This window comes from Rattus norvegicus, chromosome 10 (genome assembly GCF_021556685.1).
Source record: "Rattus norvegicus strain SHRSP/BbbUtx chromosome 10, alternate assembly SHRSP_T2T, whole genome shotgun sequence".
In the NCBI taxonomy this organism is placed as follows: Eukaryota; Metazoa; Chordata; class Mammalia; order Rodentia; family Muridae; genus Rattus; species Rattus norvegicus.
The window spans coordinates 109,168,152-109,194,259 of record NC_141543.1 but is presented as its reverse complement, the minus strand read 5'-3'; the positions used below and the strand labels follow the sequence as shown (position 1 = coordinate 109,194,259).

The 26,108-nt window shown below is 51.4% G+C and overlaps 1 long non-coding RNA gene across 16 annotated transcripts in view; it reads left to right on the top strand.

The window, feature by feature from the left end:
* Positions 1–26,108, top strand: part of LOC100912319 (uncharacterized) — a 47,641-nt gene that overhangs the window by 5,369 nt on the left and 16,164 nt on the right. For 3 of the 16 annotated variants that reach the window (XR_015632299.1, XR_015632290.1, XR_015632289.1), the window contains exon 2: positions 18,970–19,207. This is a non-coding gene — a long non-coding RNA (uncharacterized LOC100912319). Of the gene's footprint in view, positions 1–10,981; positions 11,122–16,442; positions 16,557–18,969; positions 19,208–24,674; positions 24,713–25,119; positions 25,285–26,108 lie in introns of those variants that run through there. The other 13 variants (XR_015632291.1, XR_015632285.1, XR_015632294.1 and 10 more) reach the window with 8 other exon arrangements.

Genomic DNA, 26,108 nt, shown 5'->3' with positions numbered 1-26,108 from the left:
GAGCACACTGAACAGCCTATAGGGCAGCTCAACAGATTGGAGTGTGTCCTTTCCAAGTGACTGACTCTGGTCTAAACCTCTTCTTTGCAGCTTGACTGGTTTTCGCTTCTTCCAGGCTGCTAGTCTGGTCTCAAACGTCTTCTTTCCTGCTTAGCTTCCCTTCCTCTGAGTGGGACTCTCAGCTTTTATTGCTTACTCTGGCAAGGAGGGGGCCTAGTGAATCTTGTTGATTTCAGAGACTTCCTGAATATATTCTAAGTTGTTTACCTCCCTGTTTAAGATCTACTTTGCAGGATAGACTTGTTTCCACCTCAGAGGAAACTGTTATACAACAGAGGACAAAAACACAGTCCAGGCCAGTGGACCTTCCTAATGTTGGGACACTTTAATCCAGCTTCTCCTGTTATGGTTCCAGAAGGGGAGTTTACAATGCTGGGGAGGCATGACTTCTGTGATCAGAGCAAGAGACTGTGAGGTTACACCTAATACCAATAGAGAGAGAGCCAGCTGACAGGAGGGCAAGGCTATACACTCAAAGCCCACCTCCCGTCTCCAGCAAGGGCCCACATTCTGAAGGTTCCAGAACCTCCTCTAAGCATCGCCACCTGCTGGAGACCAGGTACACAAATACACAAGCCAATGAAGGACATTCCTTATTCAAACCACCACATTCCACACCTTTTTTTTTTTTTTTTTAAGACAGTGTCTCCTTGAACCTGGAGCGCACTGATTTAGCTAGGCTGGCTGGCCAGTGACCTTTGAGATTTGTCCGTCTTCCAGACACTGGAACAGTGGATGTATACCACTATGTCTGGCTTCTTACCTGTGTGCTGGGGGTCAGAACTCAGACTTTTATGCTTGTATAGTAACCAGTTTGCCAGTAAAGCTATCCCCTACCCCTGCCGGGCATGTACCTCTTTGAACCCGATAGAGGATTGTATATATAAGTTCTGGAGTGGGCTATGGTTTGGACATGGTTTGAGGGTGCCCTCCAATGGCTCATGTGTTAGAAGCTTGGTCTTCACTCTGATGATGTTGGAAGGTGTGTGTGTGTGTGTGTGTGTGTTTCTCCTGCTCTGGCCCCATCTCCACAGGGAACCTCTTCTTACACACAGCCCACCATGATGGCCTCCTCCAGAAGCCCTTCCCAGGGCAGCAGATACACTATTGGCCTTTCAGTCTCTCAGTACCTGGGAGGCCAAGCCAGGACTGGGTCCAAGATCAGCCTGGAATACACGGAGACCCATCACAAACATCAAACAAACAGCACCCCCAAAGCAAGACCAAATTCCTGAGCTAAGTGAATTTCTATTTATAGCTACCTTGCAACAGAAGTTTTGTTACTGTAACAGAGAACTCCTTAATACAGGTTGCCTTCAGGGGAGTTCTCTAGCTGGGGTGGGGTGGAATTGGGCAGTGGGTTAGACACACTTTGCTGGGAGCCTGGGTCTTGGTTAATAGCACTCACAGAATAGAGGCCCCTGGAAGACAGACCTTTGTCCTGGCTCACTTGGGAATATTTCCCTGAGGAACTCAAGGCACGTGGAAGCTCCCCCTGTATATTTAATGACTGACGACTTGTCTACTTCAGTCCTTCTCTGAGAGGGAAAAACCAAGAGTTCTCACCAGGTGTATTGCTGCGTGCCTTTAATCCCAGCACCCAAGAAGAAGGGACAGCCATACTTAGTCAGTTTGAGGCCATCCTGGTCTGCACAGTGAGCTCTAGGTCAGCCAGGGATACATAGTAAGGCTCTGTAAAAACATAATTTTAGAGTTCTCTAGGGAGGACCGTGCCAACAGGACACACAGAGGGATGTCTTGTTTCTACCCTGCTTATTAAGGGAGGCTGATTTTTTTTTTCTTTGTGGAGTTCCACAGAGTCTCAGAACCCAGCATCCATGTGGCTGGCATTAAATCCGAGTGGCTCGGTGCAAAAGGTTCAACATGGTTCTTTGGATGGTTTGTTCAGTGGGTAGCTGAGATCCTTTATAGTTACTATGAAGTCTGTTGGGACTAAAGACTCTGGTGGTTTGAATAAGAGTGTCCCCCCATGGGGGCTGGGGATTTGGCTCAGTGGTAGAGCGCTTACCTAGGAAGCGCAAGGCCCTGGGTTCGGTCCCCAGCTCCGAAAAAAAAAAGAACCAAAAAAAAAAAAGTGTCCCCCCCTTGGGTCAGATATTTGAAGTCATGGTCTCCAGTTGTTGGAACTGTTTGGGAAGCATTGGGTGTGAACCTTGTTGGTTCCCTCACACTGCCCTCTGCAGGGAGGCCAAGGATCAAGGCAGACAGCCTTTGACTCTCACACCAGCAAGGATTGATGGGTACTATCTCCATTTTCAGACAAATTCTGGTCTCCAGGCAGCTCCACCTGGGCCTGAGAATTGTCTGAGAGTCTTTCAGATTATTTTTTTTTTCTTTTTCTTTTTTTCGGAGCTGGGGACCGAACCCAGGGCCTTGCGTTTGCTAGGCAAGTGCTCTACCACTGAGCTAAATCCCCAACCCCGTCTTTCAGATTATTATTATTTTTTTTTAGCCTTTCAGGGAGAAATTGGGCTTCTCACTGCAATCCAGGTTTTAAATTACAAACTTCCCAACTCCAAGGGAAACGACAGGTGTGGTAAGAAAAGGAGGGAGGGCTTACACAAAGCACGACTTAGTGTCTGCAGGCGATGCCCACAGCAGCAGGCTGGGCTGGCTCAACTGCAAGCCCAAGGACCAGAGTTGGATCCCCAGGACGGGTGCAGATGCCATGCATGGTGGCACATTCTTGCAGTCCCAGAATTGGGAAGGCTGAGATAGCTCGGTCCCTGGGTCTTGCTCACTAGCCAGTCCAGCTCATCTAATGGGTTCCAGTCCAATGAGACTCTTTTCCAACACAAGGTGAACAGTGCTGGGTGGGTGACAGCTTAGGCTGACCTCTGACCACACACACACACACACACACACTCCGTATATACACATACACACACAACACACACAACACAGACACACACAAATTCCACATACACACACATACACAGCACACATATACCACACACATGCACACACATACATATCACACACACAGAGACATACACACACCACACACACACCACACAGTACACACACCAAATACACATACACACATATACACATACATATACTACTCATATACACACATACACACACCACACACACATATACATACATACACCACACACACCACATACCACACACACATAAACACATACACACCATACAGACACACACACCACATACCACACACACATATACACACACATACACACACCACACACATACGTACACACATAGACACAACACACACATACACACAGACACACACTACACATATATATAAACACACACATACACACTACACATATACATACACATACCACACATACATACAGACACACACCACATACCACACACACATATACACACCACACACATATATACACACACACAGACACAACACACATACACACACTACACACATTTATAAACACACACATACACACCACGCATACACATACACACACCACACAAACTCACAAACAAATAATCAAACTCTTTGTATAGCCCAGGGTTGAGGCAGGAAGGGAGTCTCAGAAAGAGAGCCTGAGTTACCCAAGGACAGGCTCGGGACAGCCAGACACCGACGGGAGGAAATGCCGGTGAATAAGATCCACCTCGAAATGGACGTAAATCACAGCTAAGATTCCACCCCAGTGTTCTGATGACATGAACCAGGAGAACGAAGCAGAGAGAGAACTTTAAATGTCAGCACTCGTCTCCTCTGTGGAGTTTACCACTTTGTCATTTATTCTGCACGGGCTGGGACACGTGGATCCATGAGTTTGGCAGAGCTGTGGACTTCTGGCCCCTCTCCTGCTGGGCTCTACACCAGTCCGTGTCCTCACGACTGTTAGAATAGTTTATCTCAGACTTGTTAGAAGGGAGAAGAGAATCCGTTCTTTCTCCCACTCCTTTCAAATGCTCACGGTCCATAATCAGGCCAGGAAGAAAGCGGACAGGAGGCTAAAGCAGAGGAGATTGTAGGTGGGTCGGCCCCACCCGCTGAGAACCTCTGAGCATCCCCTTGGGGTACTCTACACCTCCACCCTTCCGGTTTGCCTTTGGGACTGTGAGCTGCCAAGCACAGGATCTGGGGAGATGCTCTGCCAGTTCAGGGCTTGCCTTGCAAGCACGAGGACCTGAGTGGGGACCACCAGATGCCAGGTAAAAAGCCAGCTGCGGTGTGCCTCACACTTGAAATCCCAGTGCTGGCGAGGTGGAGACAGGAGGATTCCTGGAGCTTGCTGACTAGGAGGGGCCCAATCTACTTAGCAGATTTCCAGACGGACGAGTGAGAGACTTTGTCTCAAACAAAAAGTGGAAGGTGCCTGGGGAACGACCCTGGGGGTGGTCGTCTGGTCTCCTGCACTTACACATGCTTGTGTGCACTTGCACACACACGCACCCCTCCCACATTTGTTCATTTGCACCTACCCCCAAATGTTTGAAGCCAGTCCCTGGGTGCTGCAGGTGTCAGAAGCCTCCCCCTCTCTACGTGAAGCCTGGGTCTGGCTTGCCAGGGCCCCAGGTGCTTCTCTGCAGGCTCGGGGAAGAGGCATGGGAGGCACGGTGCCAAATCTGTGAGCCACAGCCTGGTCGCATTTCATGGTTCTGCCCGCCCAGCTTCCTTCTGTTCTCTGAATGGGAAATTCAGACATCGGTCCGAGCTTTCTAAGAAGCTTCAACTCCAGGTCTTCAAAATCAGGACGAATGAAGAAGCATGCTCACAGATTTTTGCCCACAAAAGGATGCGCAGGGATCAAGCAAGGTGACCAATGGGGCTACTCGCAGATCTCTAGCAAGGCCGTGGCTCAAATGGTTCTGGCCTTTCCCTGAGACCTCGCTTCAGTCTCAAGTTCGGCTGGTTTCTATTACTGACTGTGTGCTTTTCAGCTTGGCCTTGACCCCGCTCATTATAAGACAGCTCTTGGAGGGATCTGTGCTGTGCACGTTAAACCACACACACCTACTCGAGGGCCATGCGGACTCGATTCTAGAAAAAAAAATCTGCCTAATTGATTTTCTTAAAAAGTCTATTATGTTGCTGTGAGCTTATTGATCTACAGCCCACAGAGGTAATGAAGCAGCCCGGTGATCAATAAGGCCAAAGTGTGTCTTGGTCCATTCTATGGGGCTTATCCACAGGGAGGTGATGGGGGGTGGTGACCAGTGGTAAGGGGGTGTGGCCAGCCTTATTCCCCAGCCGGCCTGGGCTGAGACTTATTTCTGAAGGACTGAGATTTATTTCTGTCGGAATAAACATAACAGATGAAGCCCTGGTGACTTCTCTTGCTCTGAAAGCCATAAGGAATAACATCAGTCATCACAAAACACGGGCACACGATTTGTGTGTGTGTGTGGGGTGGCAGTGGAGGATATTGGGAGAGGAGAGAGAGGAGGTGGAAGGGGAGAGAGAAGGAGAGAAAGAGGGGGGAGAGAGAAGGCATTGGTTCCTCCCTTAACCACACATTAAATGAAATATTTTCCTCTTGCGGCTCGGCTCCCATGCTGGCCGGTTCCCTTTTTTAATACCTGTCCCCACCCCACCATTCTGGTCTCTTTCACAAGTCCTAGAAGGATTTTCTTCTCGGCTGTGAATACAAAGTGTGGTTCGCCGTCGCCGTAGAGGGGCCAATAGCCCCAGTGCTTGCTCTGCTGCCTTCTCCTCAGGAAATAATAATGTTGAATGAGATAAGACACCTGCAATAACACAGTCCCCACAGTCAAGGGTACTCGCCAGCACGGCCGATGTTTCCTGCAGAGAGAAAGCCTGGGAAGTCCTCTCAGTGCCTCGGATTCCAGAATTCATCATTTGCGTTTTGCCCTGAAAGCACAGGCTACTGCTGGGCGCAGATGTAAGCGGGTCCTGCCATATTGAATTGATTTGGGGCCACATGGGGTTTTTTTTTTTTGGAGGGGGGGTTTGTGTTGACCCTCTCCCCTCTGGTGGTGTCAGAGGAGTGGCTGGCTGGGTGGGAGTCATCAGTACAAACCTCCAGCCAGCAGTAGTTCGAAAGACTTTGCCTAAGGACACTGTGAGCCCTGGAGGGGTTTTCACGAAGGAGGGTGGCGACCAGCTGAACAACTGTGATTGGCTACTGTGCAGAACGTATTTCTCAACAGCCTTGCCTTGCCTCTCCTCTCCTCTCCTTTCATCTCCTCTCATCCTCCCCTTTCCCTTCCCCTTCCCCTTCCCCTCTTCCTTCCTTCCTTCCTTTCTTTCTTTCTTTCCTTTTTTTTTTTTTTTTTTTGAGCTGAGGACAGAACCCAGGGCCTTGCTCTACCACTGAGCTAAATCCCCAACCCCCCCCTCCTTCCCTCCCTCCCTCCCTCCCTCCCTTCCTTCCTTCCTTCCTTCCTTCCTTATGTGTACTAGTTTATGTGCTTGTATGCAGAAGCATACATAAGTGCACATGTGCAGGCCACCAGTAACATCAGGTGTCTTCTCCAGTTGGTTTCCAGCTTAGTGTTTGAAGCAGGGTCTCTCTCAGACCCAGAGCTTGCTGAATTGGCTAGACCAGCTGGCCAGTGAGCTCTGGGAAATCTGTCTGTCTCCACCTCCCACGTCCAACTCTTAGCATCTCTTTCTCTGTACACAAAAAATGACGGTGACAATCATAATCACTGACGCCACAGACGGGCTTTGCTCCAAGTGGTCGAGACAACACACGCAGGTCATTGACTCTTCAGGAGGATCAGCCTGCTGGGGTTGTTATTCTCTCATTTCACAGAAGAAACTGGGGTGGGCTCTGGAAGGTACCCAATGCAGGTAACCGTCACATAAAGTATACATTCTGAGTGGGGTATGAAATTCGACCCTCAGTTCTGCTGGATTGGCAGCACCCAGAGACTCTGAGAGAAGGAAAGGAAGGTTCCAGAATGTCTTTTAAGAAGCATTTTAGAAGCATGCAAATAGTCATTTTTATTTATTTATTTATTTATTTTTGGTTCTTTTTTTCGGAGCTGGGGACCGAACCCAGGGCCTTGCGCTTCCTAGGCAAGCGCTCTACCACTGAGCTAAATCCCCAACCCCAGTCATTTTTAAAAGTCCCATGCATAAGTCTGTCAACAGGTCCGAATGGCTGGCTCCACTGTGGAGGGTTCACTGTGGAGGGCAGCCTGGAGGGGTTCAGTGTGGAGGGCAGCCTGGGAGGATTCAGTATGGAGGGCTGCTGGGGGGTTCACTGTGGAGGGCAGCCTGGGGGTTCACTGTGGAGGGCAGCCTGGGGGTTCACTGTGGAGGGCAGCCTGGGAGGTTCACTATGGAGGGCAGCCTGGAGGTTCAGTGTAGAGGGCAGCCTGGGGGTTCAGTGTGGAGGGCAGCCTGGAGGGGTTCAGTGTGGAGGGCAGCCTGGGGGTTCAGTATGGAGGGCAGCCTGGGGGTTCACTGTGGAGGGCAGCCTGGGGGTTCAGTGTGGAGGGCAGCCTGGAGGGGTTCAGTGTGGAGGGCAGCCTGGGGGATTCACTGTGGAGGGCAGCCTGGGGGGTTCACTGTGGAGGGCAGCCTTGGGGGTTCACTGTGGAGGGCAGCCTGGGGGGTTCACTGTGGAGGGCTGCTGGGGGGTTCGCTGTGGAGGGCAGCCTTGGGGGTTCACTGTGGAGGGCAGCCTGGGGGTTCACTTTGGAGGGCAGCCTGGGGGTTCAGTGTGGAGGGCAGCCTGGAGGGGTTCAGTGTGGAGGGCAGCCTGGGGGGTTCACTGTGGAGGGCTGCTGGGGGGTTCGCTGTGGAGGGCAGCCTTGGGGGTTCACTGTGGAGGGCAGCCTTGGGGTTCACTGTGGAGGGCAGCCTGGGGGGTTCAGTGTGGAGGGCTGCTGGGGGCTTCACTGTGGAGGGCAGCCTTGGGAGTTCACTGTGGAGGGCAGCCTGGGGGGTTCACTGTGGAGGGCTGCTGGGGGGTTCGCTGTGGAGGGCAGCCTGGGGGTTCACTGTGGAGGGATGCTGGGGGCTTCACTGTGGAGGGCAGCCTTGGGGGTTCACTGTGGAGGGCAGCCTGGGGGTTCACTGTGGAGGGCAGCCTTGGGGGTTCACTGTGGAGGGCAGCCTGGGGGATTCACTGTGGAGGGCAGCCTAGGGGTTCACTGTGGAGGGCAGCCTGGGGGTGGGCAGCTGCAGAGAGAAGGGCAGAGAGGGAGGTATGGCCGGTGGAGCAGGAGGAATGCCCTTCCTTGAGACAGTAAGGGATTGGGGGCGGAGCCTGTGCCAATAGGGCTGGCTGGTGGTGCATGTGCCTGTGTGAAGATGTTTAATGTTCCAAACAGTTACCAAGCACCAACTCTGAGCAGTGTCCACCCACACACAGTAGGTGCTGGGACTCAGCAGGGACACACGGGAGAAGGGAAAGAGAAGCTGAGGAAAACTGTACTAAGGAGACCATGAGGTACCTACCTGGTACCTACCTGGTGGTATTCCTTGGCACAGACATGGGCTGTGCACATGCAAGACACATGCAGCCTTGTGCGTGTATTTCATTGAGGCCTTGCAACCAATGCAAGAGAAGGCATGACTAGGAGGTGCTCAGCCCTCCGGTGTCCTTTAGGGTGACATTAGGTGACATCAGAGAACAGGGTTTCAAAGCATAGGCCTGAGCATAGTCTGAGAGAGGGAGAGGGGTATAGCTTCTTCTACCGTGGGTGTCATCTGTCTTCTCATGTCGGGTGACCCCTCATCCCTAGGGGATGCCTGTTCTGTTCTAAATCACTGCAACCCTGACTTTTTACTCCTCGGTGTCAGAGCTGGCAGGGTGTCTGCTGCCCCTTTCAATCTCTGCTGTCAGAGGTTCTCATGGAACTGCGCACCAGAACCTTCTGTGACCCTTCAGAAGCAGGCAATCGGATGCCTCCTTGTTAGCAGGTGAGGGGGGAGGGTGAGGCTAGGACACTAGGGGTGTTACCCACCCAAGCGACCCTCACTGACGACTAAGTATCAAAGCTAAGACCCCATGGACTAACCGTGATGGTCAGTTTTGATTGTCCACTTGACACAACTTAGAGGCGCCCGAGAAGAAAGCCTTGGCCCATGAGTCTGCCTATAGGTTGGGGGTTGGATTGTTTTAGTTAGGCTAAGAGATGTTGGTGGACCCAGTGTGGCATCATTCTTTAGGCAGGGGTCCTGAGAGAGGGGTACAGGGTGCAGGGTTAGGAGACACAAGGACAAGAGGGGTGAGAGGTTCTGGGATAGGAAGCTCTCAAAGACAATCTTTCTCATGCTTCCTGGTAAACAGATGCAAGCTGGTACCTCCTCTGGGCGGGGCTTGCCATGGGTATGGTGCTGCGGCAAGACAGGTGCTGGAGTAGGGAGGCTGTGGAGAGACAGGGTGGTCAGTGAGGATAGATAAGGAGTGGTCAGGCAGTGAGGAGAGACTGTGGAGGTTGGGAGTGAGGTAGAGGGGGGAGGGGGTACGGGTGGGAACAGTAGAGTAGAAGTTGTGGTGGGGGATGGGCAGGGGTTGACAATGGTCTGGGGATGGGTTAGGTGAGCAGTAGGAAGGATGCTGTGCAGATTTGAGGATAGGGTTGTTTAGTAGGGAGGCTGCTGTGGAGGGGGGATGGGGTGGACAGTGGAGAGAGGCTATGGAGAAGGATGGGGAAGACACCCTTACTGGTTGACCCTTTTGCTCAGTCCCACACAGGGTGCAGCCCTGGGAGCTAACCCTTTGGTCCTGCCCACCCAACACCAAAGCCTAGGTTTGAGACCACACTGCTCTCTGCCAGGAAGTGTGAACAACTTCTGGACTCCATTAACCTGTCACCCACCATCGAATGTGGGGAACTGGGGCCTTCTACAGAACACATTGAAGAGCTCTCGACAAGGCAGCACCAGTCAGGTAGCCAGTACCCCTCAGACTACCCCAGCAGCTGTTGGGAGCTCCTCTAGGATCTCCTGGGAGGCAAGTCATCAGCAGGTGGAAATACAAAACCTTATTCTGGAACTTTCTTGACCACCTGCTGAACCCTTCCTCCTTTAGCAGAGCAGGGATCCCAGGTCTGGAAGTCTGGGGTCCGGGAAACTTATCGAAGAATCAGGCAGCTCTGGGAAGTAAGTAGTGGCCTAAAGGCCTCATTTTGTTCCTAGAGCGACTGAACATGGGCAGAGTTATCCTTTCTTTTAACATGGAGCCTCTCTCCTGGATCAGCAGTCCCCGATAGCCAAGACAGCATGATCCAAACTTTCTCAGGACTGGGTCTCTCCAGGCAGTGACCTTAGGAAGGGGAGCCCAGAGCCTGAGGGAGGCCTAGCAGTCATTCTTCCTGTTGCCCCTAGGGAGATTCCAGGTTGCTGGTGACCTTTCACAAGAAGGTGAGAGAAAGCTTGTGGGGGAGGAAGACTCTCTGTCTTACCATGGTGCTGGTCAGCAAGACCCAGTGTGGTGTATTGGCAAGGCCTGCTGGCCCTGAGGGGTCCCCATCTTAGGGGTAGGTGCTCAGCTGCCTTCAATTGTGCAAGGTTGGGGCTGGGCCCTTGGAAGAGGCCAGCGGTTGGATGGAGTTAATGTTTCCCACATCGGATGTCACCATCTTCTTGTCTCAGTAGGATGGACAACACTTCCCTACCCTACAGACAGATAGGGAACGCATGTTTAGAGGGGTGAAGCTGTCTGGGAATGTGCAGCTGGGTTGGGGCTCCTGACCTCTCACAGAAGGTCCTCTGACTTGGCCTAGCTTCCCATTCTGATCTTAGCTGCTGGCGCTGTTTTTGGGAGGTTGTAAAACCTTTATGAGGTGGGGCCCGGCTGGAGGAAGTGGCTCTCCCCGGGGGAGCAGATCTTGAGATGCATAGCCCAGCCTGTCGTTTTCTCTCCTTTCTCTGCTTTTCAAAGTTTTGTTTGCTCTTTAAAAACGTATGCATGCCGATGCTTTGCCTGTGCGTGTTTGTATGTACCATTTTCTTTCTCGGTATCTGCAGAAGCCAGAAGAGGGATCAGACCTCCTGGAACTGGAGTTACAGATGGTTGTGAGTCACCATGTCGGGGCTGGGAACTGAACCCAGATCCTCTGGAAGAGCGTCCAGTGTTCTTAACTGCTGAGCCACCTCTCTGGCCCCTTGTAAGAATCTTTTTAAAAGCTCTTGTTTATACGTAATTGTAATGTACACTCCACGTGTACAGGTGCCCATGGAAGGCGTGAGAGCGTGTCACATCCCTTGGAGCTGGAGTCATACGAGGCTGTGAGCAGCTTGGTTTGGGGGGTTGGAACCCAACTTGGGTCATCTGCAAGAGCAGCAAGTGCTCTTAGCTGCCCGGCCACCTGACCAGCCCCTTAACTTGGTCAAGTATTTGGTCACAACAATGAGAGAAGTAACTAATACAGAATCTGCATATATTCAAATCTATATAAATATACACACATTTATATTCAGTTATATATCCACATTCATAGATATGCAATATACAGATATCCATATATATGCCTTTATTTATATCTATGTAAACACATAGTGTTTATATATGCACATATATTTACATATACCTAAATTCAGTCATATACATGTATATGTATTTTATCTACCTACACACATATGCGCAGTTATCTCATATATATGCCTACATTTTTGTAACTGTCCAAACACACATATACACGTCTATGTAAATACACGTGTGTACATATGTTTATATCTATCCACAGTCATGCATGCGTGCACACATGGGCCCATTTTGTTTCTGCCTCCTTGGCGAGGGTATTGAAGGGATTTTTTTCCCTCCACAAGATGACATTAACTTGTACAGCTATGCCTTTTTCCCCCTTTAATTCTTTCCTTCGTGGGGGCTTTGGGGATGGAGGCAGGTGCCTTTGCCTACAGAGCTTTAGTCTCTTGAATCCTGGAGTTACAGCCTCTCACCCGTGAGGTTGATTCTGTAGCCACATTCTCCGACCAGTGAGAGAGACCAGGTGGCGGTCAGCAGGCCCCCCATTCCCCCCCCCCCCGTACTGGTGCCAGTCTCCTTCCCTTGCGCCCAAAGCAAACCGTGCATGGAGTTTCTGAAATGCCAACCTGGCAAACTGTTGGGAGAATTTGGAAGATGTCGAGCCTGACCTGCACCTATGAGGCTTAAAAATATGGTAATGCAATTAGCAGCCTCGGCAGCCTAATGAAGCCGCTCTGAAACGCTGATAAAATACCACTGAGGGAAATGCTTGAGAGCCTCTTCAAACTCCCCCAAAATATGAAGTGTGTCCTTACAGAGAAAGCTGCAATCTAGCCTCCTTTCTTCCAGCTTCGAGATTAATTAGGGCTCATTTAGGGTATGAATGAGGGAAAGAACGAGCTCTTGGATTGAAGGCTCTGAGACCAATGTAAAAAAAAGTGTTTTTTTTTTAAACAATTACATTTCTATCATAAAAGTCTTCATTAGATATCGCCACCAGCAGACTTCCCATTCCGGGAGGGAGACCGCCCTCTCCCACTAGAGGCTCTCCTAACAAAAGGCCTTTCTTCTCAGTTTGGGAGCTGGTTTGGGCTCCAGGCAGTTTTAACGTTTGACCTGCCCCGCAGAGCCTTCCTGTGAACTTAACTATTCTAGAACAGAGAGGCCAACCAGGTGAGGTGGGGGAGGACGGACAATCCGTCTCCTTGGAGGCCTCATTCTCAGACCTTTGTGAGGGAGAGACTCACTCACAATGTGGCTGTGGACATGACTCTGTTGGTAAAGCGCTTGCTTGCAAACTCTGGAACTTAAGTTCCATGCTCAGAACCCATCTGTCTCAGTCAGGGTTTCTATTCCTGCACAAACATCGTGACCAAGAAGCAAGTTGGGGAGGAAGGGGTTTATTCAGCTCACACTTCCACATTGCTGTTCATCACCAAAGGAAGTCAGGACTGGAACTCAAGCAGGTCAGGAAGCAGGAGCGGATGCAGAGGCCACGGAGGGATGTTACTTACTGGCTTGCTTCCCCTGGCTTGATCAGTTTGCAAGTCCAGTAGAACCCAGGACTACCAAGCTCGGGGATGGCACCACCACAATGGGCTGGACCCTCCCCCCTTGATCACTAATTGAAAAAATGCCTTACAGCTGGGTCTCATGGAGGTATTTCCTCAAGGGAGGCTCCTTTCTTTGTGATAACTCCAGCTTGTGTCAAGTTGACACACACAACCAGCCAGTACACCATCTTAAACAATAACGGCATCAAAGACCAAGCCAGGGGTGACAGTGTCTGATTTTTTAGGTCCGAAGAGCAGTAGTACCTAGGGTCATTCTCTGGGCTACACACACACACACACACACACACACACTCTCATACACACACACACTCATACACATACACATACACACACACTCATACACACACTGACACATATTCATGCACATACAAACATACAGTATACACGCATACACACATTCATGCACATACACAATATACACACATACATTCATGCGTGCACACACACAGTATACACACATACATCCATGCGTGCACACACATGCACACACACATTCACATACACAAACACACACACACACACACACACACACACACACACGAGGGGATGCCTAGGAAGGTGACTCGATTGTTGAAAATGCACACTGTTCTTGCATTGGCCTTGAGCTCCAGCACCCATGTCAGGATGCTTGCAACAACTTCCCTGCTCCAGGGGAAACAACACCGGACCCACAGTACCACAGGCGCTGTACTCAGGTAAACAAACCTGTACACAACCATACACTTACACACGTAACTAAAAACAGATTTGAAGCAACAAAAAGACTTTTTCCTTTTTTTTTTTTTTTTTTTTTTTTCCGGAGCTGGGGACCGAACCCAGGGCCTTGCGCTTCCTAGGCAAGCGCTCTACCACTGAGCTAAATCCCCAACCCCCTACAAAAAGACTTTTTAAAAGAAGAATAAAAGAAGAAACCAGGTGTGGAAGAGGCACCGGGGGTATAACTGAGGCCGGACAACCTCCCTTCCCACAAGGGAGAGGCAGAAGCAGCAGCACTGGCTACTGTCAACCGATGTGCACATCCTCAGCTGGTGCTGACACCAGACTGTGCAGAGCAGACACCAGGTAACAGTACTATAATAGTAAGGGAAGCTTCATTCTCCCGGCTCCCACAGTCTGTAGCCCAGGGCTGACTTCAGGGTATTTATTTACTGATTACCAACCTGGTTTCTGCCACAGCCAGCCGGTACCTCAGCCACCACGTAGCTCAGGAGGTGCTGCTGGCAATGTTTTCACACTGAGCCGAACCTGGGCGGGTCCTTCACCTGTTCTTGACATTCTTCCTGCAACTGGAAACTGGGGACATGCTTGTGTGCCTACCGTGTCACATGGTGGCCACCAGATTGTTCTCTATGATTCCTGCCACCTTTGGGTCTGAAGGTAGGACTGTGCCTGACCAAATAGGCACAATACCCACCCACTCCCGGTCCCCACCCCATGCTGACTTTGACAAAGTAGCTGGACAAGCTCTGAGTTGCTGGTAGAGGGTCTATTTAGCCGGAAGTAGAGGGTGGTCGCCATCTGACAGCCAGCAAAGAGACAGTCCCAACAGTGCACGAGGGACTGACAGACACCAACTGGCTGAGTTGAAGACAGATCTTCCTTTCAGATGATTAGCAATCCAGACTAGGATAGCAGCTTCGTGAGAGCCCAAAGTGGAGGACCTGGCGGGAGGCCTGGACCCCTGAACCCTACTTTGTTTTAAGCCCACTGTCTTGGAGTAATTTGTTACAAAGCATCTTGGAATTTTGTTTTAAGTTCATTGTCTTAGAGTTATTTGTTGCAAAGTATCTGGGAGCTCCTCAGCAGTCCTGGGAGGTTGGACACAAAATGGTGAGCTATGAAGACAGAAGCCACCCTGGTGTGTTCTCTCTCTCTCTCTCTCTCTCTCTCTCTCTCTCTCTCTCTCTGCACTGACTAGTAAGGCTGGCACTAGGGAACAGTGTCTGAGATACCGGATCTGAAGCAGGTTCCTGGAGCTGTCACATCTTTGCTGGGTGATGATCTAACTACCACGTCCACGTGCCCAAGTTTCCCACTTACAGGATAGAGTTGGTGCTGGTCCCTCCTTTCTCTCATAAGGAATAAAGCAGCCACCTAACTAAATACTCAACCTGTAGTTCCAGAGAGATCGCAACTTTTAGGACAGCTCGTAAGGTGTCTGTAAGGTATGGCTGTTAGGCATGGTTTGGTGTGTTTTGCAGAGGGAGAAACAGAAGCCCTGGGAAATTAGGAGAAAGCACGAGACCATATGGCTAATCAGAGGGGCCAGCTTGACTAACCTCCCATATCCGTACTCCTAGTGGGTCTGTGGTCTGTAAGGCAGATCCCTGCAGTCCAGTTGTTTATGAGGTCGGAGGTGTTCCTGCAGCACATGGAGTGGGCGGGGTTTCCAGGAGATCCCTGGTGGGGCCTCCACCAGGAGCTTGGGGAGTCTGGTGCCTTTGTACTTCTTTATTGGACTCTTGTAGCTCAGAACTGGCCTCGCCTGGGAAGTGCGCTTTTCTGTATTAAATAAATTTTCCTGTTTCTGATAAGATCCCCCAACAAAAGGAACCTGAGGAAGGAAAGGGTTTTGGTTCACAGTTCAAGGACATCAGGGGGATGGTGAAAGCCCGAGTGTGAGACAGCGGGTCACACAACGTCCTTGGTGAGAGAGCAGGGAGAGGGATGCTGGTAACTAGCACCTCGGTTTTGTTCCGTCCAGGACCCAGCCCAGGGATTGTCTGGCAGCTGATTCTCCATTCTGTCAAGTTGACAAAATCAACCATCACATTCTCCCCCACTCCCACCCCCCACGTAGGCCAAAGGCATCCATCTTGGGCTGTGCACACAGGGGCTGTGCTGGCAGCTTCTGGCCCAGGTGGACCCACGGTGAAGCCAGAAGCAAGCTGTGGGCAGGAGCAGGGCAGGAAATGTGTGCTTGAGCTAATGCCCAGGACCTCCCTTAGCCTGCAGGCTTCTGCAGAGCGGATTCTAGTTTCTGTGATCTTCTTAGGAGTCTTCATTTGCGGCTGGTGGGTCATCCTCATTTCCACATCTGTGTTAATTAGTTCTAAAGTCATAGACGGTGTAGGTCTTAATCTGATTGGTTGCCTGATCACATACTACAGGCTAGGGTCTGAAACCTCAGACACTGGTATCTCATGGTGGGCAGGGAGGAGGGAGGAAGAACGGTGGAGGGAGGAGGGTGGAGGGTGGACAGAGGAGTCGGGGGGGGGGGGACTGTCTGTTGTCTCCTCTCGATCCATTCTGAGGTTCCTGTTGAGATGGCAAGACATCCTAAGGGAGTAAGGATTTATTCTGGTGCACAGTTTGAGAGTGCAGTCCAGGCATGGTGGCGAGTCTGAGATAAGGGGTCACACAGCATTTGTGGGCAGGAAGCAGAGACAAGTCTAGCCACTCAGCTTCCTTTCTCCTTGTTATTCAGCGCAGGTCTGCAGCCCACAGAACGGTGCCATCCACATCCAGGGACAATCTCCCTACCTCAGTTAACCCGCTCTAGAAGCCCCCTCACAGACACGCACTGAGGCTGGTGCCCTAGGTGAGTCTAGACGCTGTCAAGCTGACCATGGATAGTAACAAAGACAGAGCCCCGCCCTCAAGACTTCCTGTACTGGCTTTAATTAGCTCCTAAAGGGATTGCCTCTACGCACAGCCTCACTGTGAGGTAAGGCTGTGACTTGCGGGTTTTGGGAAGACACAGCTCAGTCTATGTTTTCCCAGTGCCTGCTTTGTTCAGAGGGTCTGGCCGGTGGTCCGTGTAGATGCAGACATCGCTAGCATGGCGTTTTCAGCCACATGGTGCCCGCTTCCTTTGTAATCCAGGACTTTGCTTCTGCCGAAGGTCACCCCCTTTGGAGGGTGATTCCCACGGAGGAGAAACGGGAAGGCAGCAAGCTTTGATCTGGTGTGGGCAGGCAGGGAAGGGAGAAGGGATATCCCTCAAAGAGTCCCCACTGTGGGCAGCCTCTGCTCCCCACCCTACCCCCACCCCCATTGCCACCTTAGAAAAGTCCGTGTCATCCATGTGGTCCTGGTGATCGAGTCTGTTCAGAGCTCCGTGGGTCTGTAGCTGCTGAGAAGGGCCTATTTCTGTTCTGGAGACGAAAGACCAACGGTGCAGGTGTACAAAAGCATGAGGACACCAGCACGAAGAAGGGGCTATCGGTGGCAGCATCACCTCCCTCCTCCCAGGTCTCTGATGTCACTCTGGGCCTAGCCTGCTAGTAGGAGATACAAGAAGACCTGATTGCTTTAGTCGCTTCCCTCCACCCCCATTGTCTTAGACAAAGAGGTGCCAAAGGAGCCTGGGGAGGGACCTAATGAGGGGCGAAGGGTGTGGAGCCTCTTAGAGAATCCTTGACCAACTTTAAGGACCCTGAATACAACTGGGGCCACCTAAGGCTTTTTTGAGCCCTCTAGGCCCTCTTTAGGACAGCGGCCAGGACAGCTGGATTCGGCCTTGCTGTGGGGGTAGGGCAGGGGAATGTTTCCCATTGTCCTTCCTGAAGCTTTCTCTCCTCTGTTTCCCCTCACCTGCCACATCCTTTCCTCTAAGGGCCACACCTTCTAGTCTGGACATGAGCTCCAGGTCCCTCCTGTCCTGATTTTGTCTCTTCCCTGCCCCGTTAATAGCCATGTGTCTTGCTCCTTCCTTCCCTGTGGCTCTCTTTCTCCATTATGAAAACAGCCCTACACCGTTCCTTGGATGCCTTAGCGGAGAATGCCACCTGTATTACAGCATCCGGTAAACGTTCTGACACTGCAAAGAGTCTCAAGGACATGCGTGTGCCTGCCCTCACTGTTCTCAGGCATCCCTAGGGCTTTTGTGCATATCACTGGGCATGTCCTGGACTGGAAAGTAGACGGGTGATGTGCTGCGGCTAGGGCTGCAGGCTGTGGAGGAGGCAGATTTGTACTTGGACTTCTGTCTTTCACGTACAAGGACGGAAGGAGAAGGTGGTCCTTAGAAATCAGAGAAGGCTGCAGAGGCTCAGCCCAGGAAAGACTAGAGATCTGAGAACCTAAGGTGCAATTTGCATGCCACTCTGCATCTCATTTGCATAGGCCTCCAGCTTTTTAAAGCAACCTCTCTCTTCCTTCCTCTCCCAGTGGCTGGTGCTTCTTGGGTCCCCTCCATAGGTGAAACCCAATTCTTTGCTCAGCCAGGAGGGCAGGACCTCTGCTGGCTGACGTGGGTGATGTCTCTGGGCAACATCTGGTCTCCCTCAAGACGTGCTGGCAGTTTGGGGGCCTTTTTTATTCTCTCTAAGGCTAAGCACTCACTATGTTAACACAGTAGCATGTGACTTTGTCTCTGTCCAGACCACTTGGTTCTTGTATACAATCTGGGGGGCTCTTCCTGAGTTTGAGGGGACCATAAACTTTCTTCTTTGGCCTGGGGATTTGACCTAGTTGGTAGAGGGCTTGCTGAGCATGCAAAAAGCTCAAAGTTCCAACCCCCACTTCACATAAAACTGGACAGGGTGTCACGCCCCATAATCCCAGCACTAGGGAAGTAGAGTCAGGAGGAACAAAAAGCAAAAAGCCATCCTCAGCTACATATCAAGTTTGAGGCTAGCCTGGGCTACAAGAGATGCTGTATCATAATTTTTTTTTTATACTGAGATTACTTGAGGTGGGAAAAACTCAGGCCACCCCTTCCTGTCCTTCCTGTCCCCAGAAGTCTGGGCTGTGAAGTCTTCCTTTCTAAGCGTAAAGTCTGAGAACTCCTGTGACATATCCTAGGGTTTCTGATGAAGGTGATTCATCTCTTTAAGATAGGATCTTTACCTGCAACCCAGAATAACCTCACACTTAGACCTCCCACCCTCCCTCCCACCCTCCCTCCCACCCTCTCCTACCCACCCCCACCCCCAGCCTCCCAAGTGCTAGAAGTACAGCCATGAGTAACATGTCTAACTCACTGATTTAGTTTTGTGTCTACTGTGCAGCCTGGCTCCCTCCTGCTTCCCCTGAATTCTAGAAAGGACGCTGGGCTGCTGGGCCGCCAGCTGCCTGCTGTTCCTCCTGATTCATCGCAGCCCAGGTTCTGGCCTCCTGCACAGAAGCAACCCCAGACTCCAGAACTCCAGACTCCAACCCCAGAAGCACGTCCTGACTCGGCTGGTCAGACGTCCGGTGCTTGAGATCAAATCCCAACCCCATCGCTGTTTTGCTGTGAGATGCTGGGTAAGTTCTAACCAACCCTTTCTGTATCTTGCATTCTATTGCTCTGTGTGAACCAAACATTTGGGGATGGGAGAGTTTTGGCAAATTGGCCTGCAAGTCAATGGCTTCTATGTACTCCATATGAAGGGTATTCTTTTCTTTTTTCTTTTTCTTTTTTTTTTTTTTCCGGAGCTGGGGACCGAACCCAGGGCCTTGTGCTTCCTAGGTAAGCGCTCTACCACTGAGCTAAATCCCCAGCCCCATGAAGGGTATTCTTTTCTCCCCTCTCTCTCTCTCTCTCTCTCTCTCTCTCTCTCTCTCTGTGTTGTATGTACATGTTAGTATGGGTGTACACATGTGTGACCACCCATGGAGACCAGAGACCAATATTGGGCATCTTCTCCAGTAGTGTTTCGCTTCACATTATTTGAGGAGACAGGGTCTCTCTCTCACTGAACCTGCAGCTCACTGATTTGGATGGATTGTCAGACTAGGGGGCTCCAGGGATTCATTCCAGCACCGGAACAGTGGGTGTGGACAGCTTTTTACCTGATGCCGAGGATCTCAGCTCAGGCCCTCACGCTTGTACGGCAAGCACTAAAGCCATCTCTCCAGCCCATGCCTTGTTCTAAAGCCACCCCCTAGCCCCTAGGTTCCAGGAACGGTGGTCCTGGGTGTCTGTGGGTGGTAGATCTCAGCTCATCCGGGAAAGGAGCAGCAATGACCTCGGGTACCACACACATCCTGTCCATCAGTGAGAAGCAACAGGAGAGAGGGATTTGCAGCTGAGGCGTGAAGAGCTGTGGGCATCCGTCACTCCCATCCCCCTCCTGCGCAGGAAAGGGAAGGGGGGGGGCCACAGTGTGGAGACGAGATGAAGGAGGGTGAGAGCTGAGAAATATCAGGCAATAAAGGACTTTAAAATAGATTTACTTTAATTATATACTTCGGTAATTTGCTGTAGTTCCCCATCCCATTATTAAATTACAACAGTAACTCATCTAATGGATTTTTTTTTTTTTTTTTTGCTGAGAAAACACTCGTTGTATTTTATTGTGTTTTTGCGCCATGGTCTATAGTGACGGCAAGCCAGTCTGCCCTTATACCTGGAACAAGATGGGAATGTAGACAGGGACTGGGGAGCTGCCTGCTGCTAACTTCCCTTGGTCACTAGGAGCTAAGGGTCAGGGGAGGGACAGCGTGGAGGCAAGAGGGAGGCTGGGTGGAGTCATGGAAGTGGGCAGGATGGACCAGTCGGGCCACGATATTCCCTCTGGTTTATGCAGGCCCGGGAGGTAATTTCTTTACCCATGTCTGGCTACCTTTCCAGATGAGACAAGGCCCGAGGAAGACACAGCAGGCATCCAAGGCTGGCCCCAAGTGGTTCATTTTCCCCAGGAAGGCAATGAATTTGAGTGTGGCTGGCCTCAGTCCACCAGCTCCAGGGTCAGGCATGCCAGGGCACGGGGTGGCAGGAGGGTGCCAGCTCCACCACCACTCCCACGGGTGAGGAAGTCTGAAGTTGCCAGGCTGGGAGAACTCCCACATTCTCATATCTAGCTGCTGCTGCTGCTGCTTCTTCTTCTTCTTCTTCTTCTTCTTCTTCTTCTTCTTCTTCTTCTTCTTCTTCTTCTTCTTCTTCTTCTTCTTCTTCTTCTTCTCCTTCTTCTTCTTCTCCTCCTCTTCCTCCTCTTCCTCTTCTTCTTCCTCTTCTTCCTCTTCTTCCTCCTCCTCTTCCTCCTCCTCCTCCTCCTTCTTCTTAAGATTTATTTATTATATACAAGTACACTGTAGCTGTCTTCAGACACACCAGAGGAGGGCATCAGATCCCATCACAGAGGGTTGTGAGCCACTATGTGGTTGCTGGGATTTGAACTCAGGACCTCTGGAAGAGCAGTCAGTACTCTTAACCGCTGAGCACTCGTCCCTAGCTTCTTAGAGCTGGAGTCACTGGCCACCCTGCACCTCAAATGTGGCTTTGTTCAAGTATAAGAGGGAAAGTTCTTGTGTTTTTCCTACACCCACGTGTCGCAGAGTCCAATGTTGTCCCTGGTAATAAAAAGAATAGATGTCATAGGATAGTGACTTTGGGATGTGATGTGGCTGTTGTATTCTTAAATGCACAGTCTCTGCGGTTACCTGCACAACATCTGCACACGACCAGACCAGCTGCCCTGTTGTGCAAAGAGCAGGTGCTCATAAGCTCCTCTCCCCACTGGAATTTATACACAGCTAATAGACGCTGGGAGAGGGATGGAGACATTCTTTTTTTTTCTTTTTAAGACATTCTCTTTCCCCCTCCCCCTCCCCCTCCCCTTCCCCTCCCTCTCTCCCTCTCTGTGGTGCACATGTGAGGCATATGCACGTAGATGTGTGCAGTTGTGCATGGTGCATAGGTGCATGCAGAAGCCAGAGAGGAGGATGCCGAGTGTCCTGTCCCATTGCTCCCCAGATTGTTCCGTTGAGGCAGGGTCTCTCACCGGACCTGGAGCTTGGCTGACCACCACCAGCAAGTCCCGGCCATCCTCTTCCCTGCTCCCCACATCACTGGGGTTTCAAGTGCACAAAACCTTATGCCTGGCTTTTCACGTAGGTCCTAAGGATTTGTACTTGGGTCCTTACGCTTACACAGCTAAGTCTCTCTCCTAGTTCCAGGAAAGACAGCCACCATTATTTTTTTTTTTCCTCGTTTACATCAAGGAGGTTGAGTGAGCCTGATTAAGTCAGATGAGGCAGACAGGTGGAGAACTTGACCCCAGCTGTGACCCCGGGTCAAAGGTCAGTGAGCCACAGAGCAACTCATGGCTGGAGACTAGGAGGGCTCTTGTGGGTGGAGCTAGGCAGGGACCTTTATAACAACCTCACAGCATGCCACCCAAGCTGTTTGCAAGATGGTATGGCATCAGTGAAGGCTGAACTCTGAGTGGCTCTGGATGGATGGGACACATCTGCCTTTCCCACCTTGACCTTTGCTGGTTCTCCTGGCTGATCCTTGAGGATGGAAACCTGGTTTGGTGCATGGCTTGAAGCGCCATGCTGGGTGGGGTTCCTGCTCAGGTTCCCCTCTTTGCCCAGGACGATGGCTGTCTTTTACAGTAGTTCCAGAGGTGACAGGAAGGGGAGACTGTCCCTCTTCTATCCAACCCCAGGCTTTCCTTGGTATGTACCCCATCTCTCTGCCTGTGCCCATTTTTTTCCAGGCTTCCCCATGACCTTTCTCTCATGAGTCAGTGTGATCAGGTGAGGTAAGACGCTACAGGTTCTTCTGGACCAGAGAACTCTGGCTCCTGCAGCCTCTGAGGGTTCTGCCTCTCTTTGTCAGCCAGAAGGCCAGCATTGTCCTCTAAGAAGCTCTTGGCCCTGGGTTCACCCGAAGGGCAGGTTTCTGCAGGGTTCACCTCATCCTGAGACTCCTCTAGAGCTTCCCTCCCTCTTCAGTATCCCAAAGTCCTATAAGTCGAAGGAAAAGGAAAAATGCATGCTTGCCTGGTCACTGATATAGAAGCCAGCCATCCCTGCTGGGACTGGACTCCGTGCACTCTGGAAGGCCACAGGATAAAAAGCCTTTCTCTCTGAGCCGCAAATGATGCCTCCAGGCAGGTCAGAACTAGTGAACAATACACCACGGTGTAATTTGACAAATCCTTAGCAACTGAGCTTGCTGGAAATAAACAAGCAGACGGGCACCATCCTCCAGCCATCCCCAGCTGGCATCAGGGGAGTGATCCACCTGGACAGCGGGCGCTTCCAGAAAGTAGGTGGAGATGGGTCTGGGAGAGGGATCTCGATTGACAGACAACACCAGGCACACAGTAAAGCAATTAGATTTCTCCAGTCTAGAACTTCTCAGCCAGGGACCTAGAAGGAGGGGAGGGGCCCCATGCTATGAGTGACTGACTCCGTTGGTCTCTTTGCTGTGGGAAGGAGACCAAGGCGGGGAACCAGTTGTCGCTGGACGTCAAGGCTGCGTGACGTTTGAAATTTTTATTACGCTTTCTGTTTGTTTGTTTGTTTGTTTCATTTTCCAAGACAGGGTTTCTCCATGCAGCCTTGACTGTTCTGAAACTGGCTATGTAGACCAGGCTGGCCTTGAACTCAGAGATCCGCCTGCCTCTGCCTCCCGGGTGCCAGGATCAGAGGCGTATGCCTCCACCGCCCAGCTTATTTTAAATTGTGTGTCTCTGCTCATGTGGGTTGATCACACAAGCAGTAACGAACTACCTGACGTGGGTACTGGGACTCTCAGCCTCTCAGCCACCTTTCCAGTCTCCCCCCACATCCTGTTCTCTGTAGCTGTCTCAGAGATTTGGAGAAGTTCTGAGCTCCATTCTGTGCCCTCACCCATGTGCTATCCTAGGATGGGCCTTGTGTATCGCCGTGGCCATAAGTGCTGTGCCACCGAAGCAGTACATACTCAGCTTTCAAGCAAGGCCCCTCTTTAGGATGCTCCCTCTCTGCCTAGTGGCACTATCCTAAATACGCTGCGCGTCCTACTTTGGGAACTGCTGAGCCGAAGGGAACTGAGTGTGGAGAGCAGCTCCCTGCTGGTCTCTGTGGGGGTCCCATTGGAAGCTGAGCAGAGTCTCTATAGTGAAATTAGAACCCCTTCCCGTTTCCAGCCAGTCTCTGGAGAGTTGGATTCTGATCTGCAGTGTCGACTAATTATGTCTGGGTCGGGGTCTTCCCTTCACTCTTTCCAGGGGGCTGTAGGTTTGGTTCTGTAGGGCAAATGGAGCCTGGGGGTTGGACAGCAAAGAACAGGAGGAGGGAAAGAAGTGGGAGCCTGAGAGCTTGGGGAGGCCGGGAGCCACCGGTGCTGTCCTGGACTGACCCAGACAGCCCGGCTGACCCACCTCCCACTCAGGCCTTAGCCATGGCCACTTAGGGGAGAGTCTGGCGGTGGGCAGAGCACATCTCAGCACTGCGAGTCTGATGCCAGGAAAAAGTGGCATTAACACCATCAAAACTCAGTGTCCAAAGCATGTAGCAGTTCCTTGGATGTGGCCTTGCGGGTCCTTCAGGGAGAGCAGGATTTCAGCCAGTCCATTCAGGTTGCCTCTGCATGGATAACTCCGACTCCACGAGGGTCAAATGCAGCTGTTATCCAGAGGGATACCCTAAGAGAGACAAGCCTGCTACCGCACTGTAGAAACAAAGGACCCCAAAGAGTTAGCATCCTTCAAAGAATCTCATGGGGGGCAGGGGAGGGGGCAGAAGCCCTGGTGCCACCCAGAGGATAGACTTGCTTCCCAGATCCTGACACTGCCAGATCATTATGCAGGACCCACTAGAGCTGAGATGGGTCAGACCCGGACAGGGCCACGCCTCAACCAGGGTCTTTTCGTTACTCTGCAGACCTCTTGCCTTCTGTCTAAACCTCCATTTTCTTGTCATACCTTGAAGGTGGACGTGGGGGAGGGTCAGTAGATTTTTACCTGTTCCTTTTATGTAGTTCTATTTCTAACCTGCATGTATTTATTTACGGCAGGGAGAGTGGGGTGTGTGGAGGAGACTAGAAGACAGCTGGTAAGGTTCGATTCTGTCCTTTACCATGAGGGTCTTGGGGAATCCCAGTCAGGTTGCTTGATGGCTTTACCCACTCGCTGGCCCCATTTATCTGAACATGGCCACGCTGAAAAATAAAACCCAACTTCCTTCCTCTGCTCTTTCCCGAGTTTTTGTCTTTTCAGTTGGCACTGCGGACAGGTAGCAAAGCCTCCTCCGTTGGGATTTGACCTCGAAAAGTCAACAGCTCTCCCCTTTCCCTCAGGGCTCCACAGCGCCTCCTCCTGCCCATCTTGTGGTTTACGTCAACCCACCTGAGTTGGGTTCCCTCTTTGCGTCAGAATTCTCTTAGGGTTAGATACACGTCAGGGTCTCCTGGGATCGCGCACGGCTGTTTATTTTTCCTTCCATTCTCGGTTTGTTACCAGATTGTGAGCTCTGCAGCTTGGGAGTGTGACTGTGGGAAGGTGACTTCAAGGATGGGTGTCGCCAACCCCACCCCTTGCCTGCTCTTTTGGTTCTAAAAGGCCAGCCATCAGAGACCACCGCAGCAGCAGCAGCAGCCCTAGGAAGTGGTGACAGACAGACTCATGGTGCGTGCTGACATCTTTGTTGGCCTTTGTCCTGCCAGGGAGCCCCCTGGACTGGAGAGGCCAGGGTTCTGTCTTTGTGATGGATAGAGGGGGGAGGGGTTGGTTACAGCAGCTCCTCGGCTTGTTTTCAACTTTCTCCCCTCTGGGACCGAGAGTCTCTTAAAGGCCCATCCGGAGGGATGTAGGAGGCCTGAGAAGTGCAGGGGATGAAGATCTCCGACTTTTTCTCTTCCTTCCTCCCCCTTACACTCCCCTCCCCCATCTCTGGGTAGCACCCTGGGGCCCTTTAAAGGTGAAGTGTGCTTATGCGGTATCTACAGGAGGTTGCAGCTGGGTTGGCAGCTAAGACAATCGTGATTAATGGCTGCTGTCCCACTGGTACACAAGGACCATCCTCGGTGGCTTCCCGGAAACCTTCTCAACAGGTTTTGAGTCAGGACGAGGCTGAGGTCTGCAGGGGAGGCCCAGGAGGTTTCTGCCCTAGTCAGGATGCTCGCCACAATGTAGCAGTGTAGCAGGCAGAAGGAGCAATGCGAGAGCCGGTGGTCTGGCATCAGGGCTGAAGTGGGCTGGAGTTGGTGAGACTCCAAAGCTTGTCTTGAAACACTCATAGCGCTTTCACATCTGGCACTGTCTCAGAATGGCCTGTGTCTTAGCACGCTTAACCTTTCCCGGTGCTTACCGACGGAGTGCAAGATGTGCCACTGACGTTTGGGGGATACCCAGTAAGACCCACTGATACTGCAATCTTAGCACACGGTGATGGGGGTGGGGTCCCAGTCATGGACACCAGGGCTCACAGAGGTTCCCTAGGAGGTTACGGA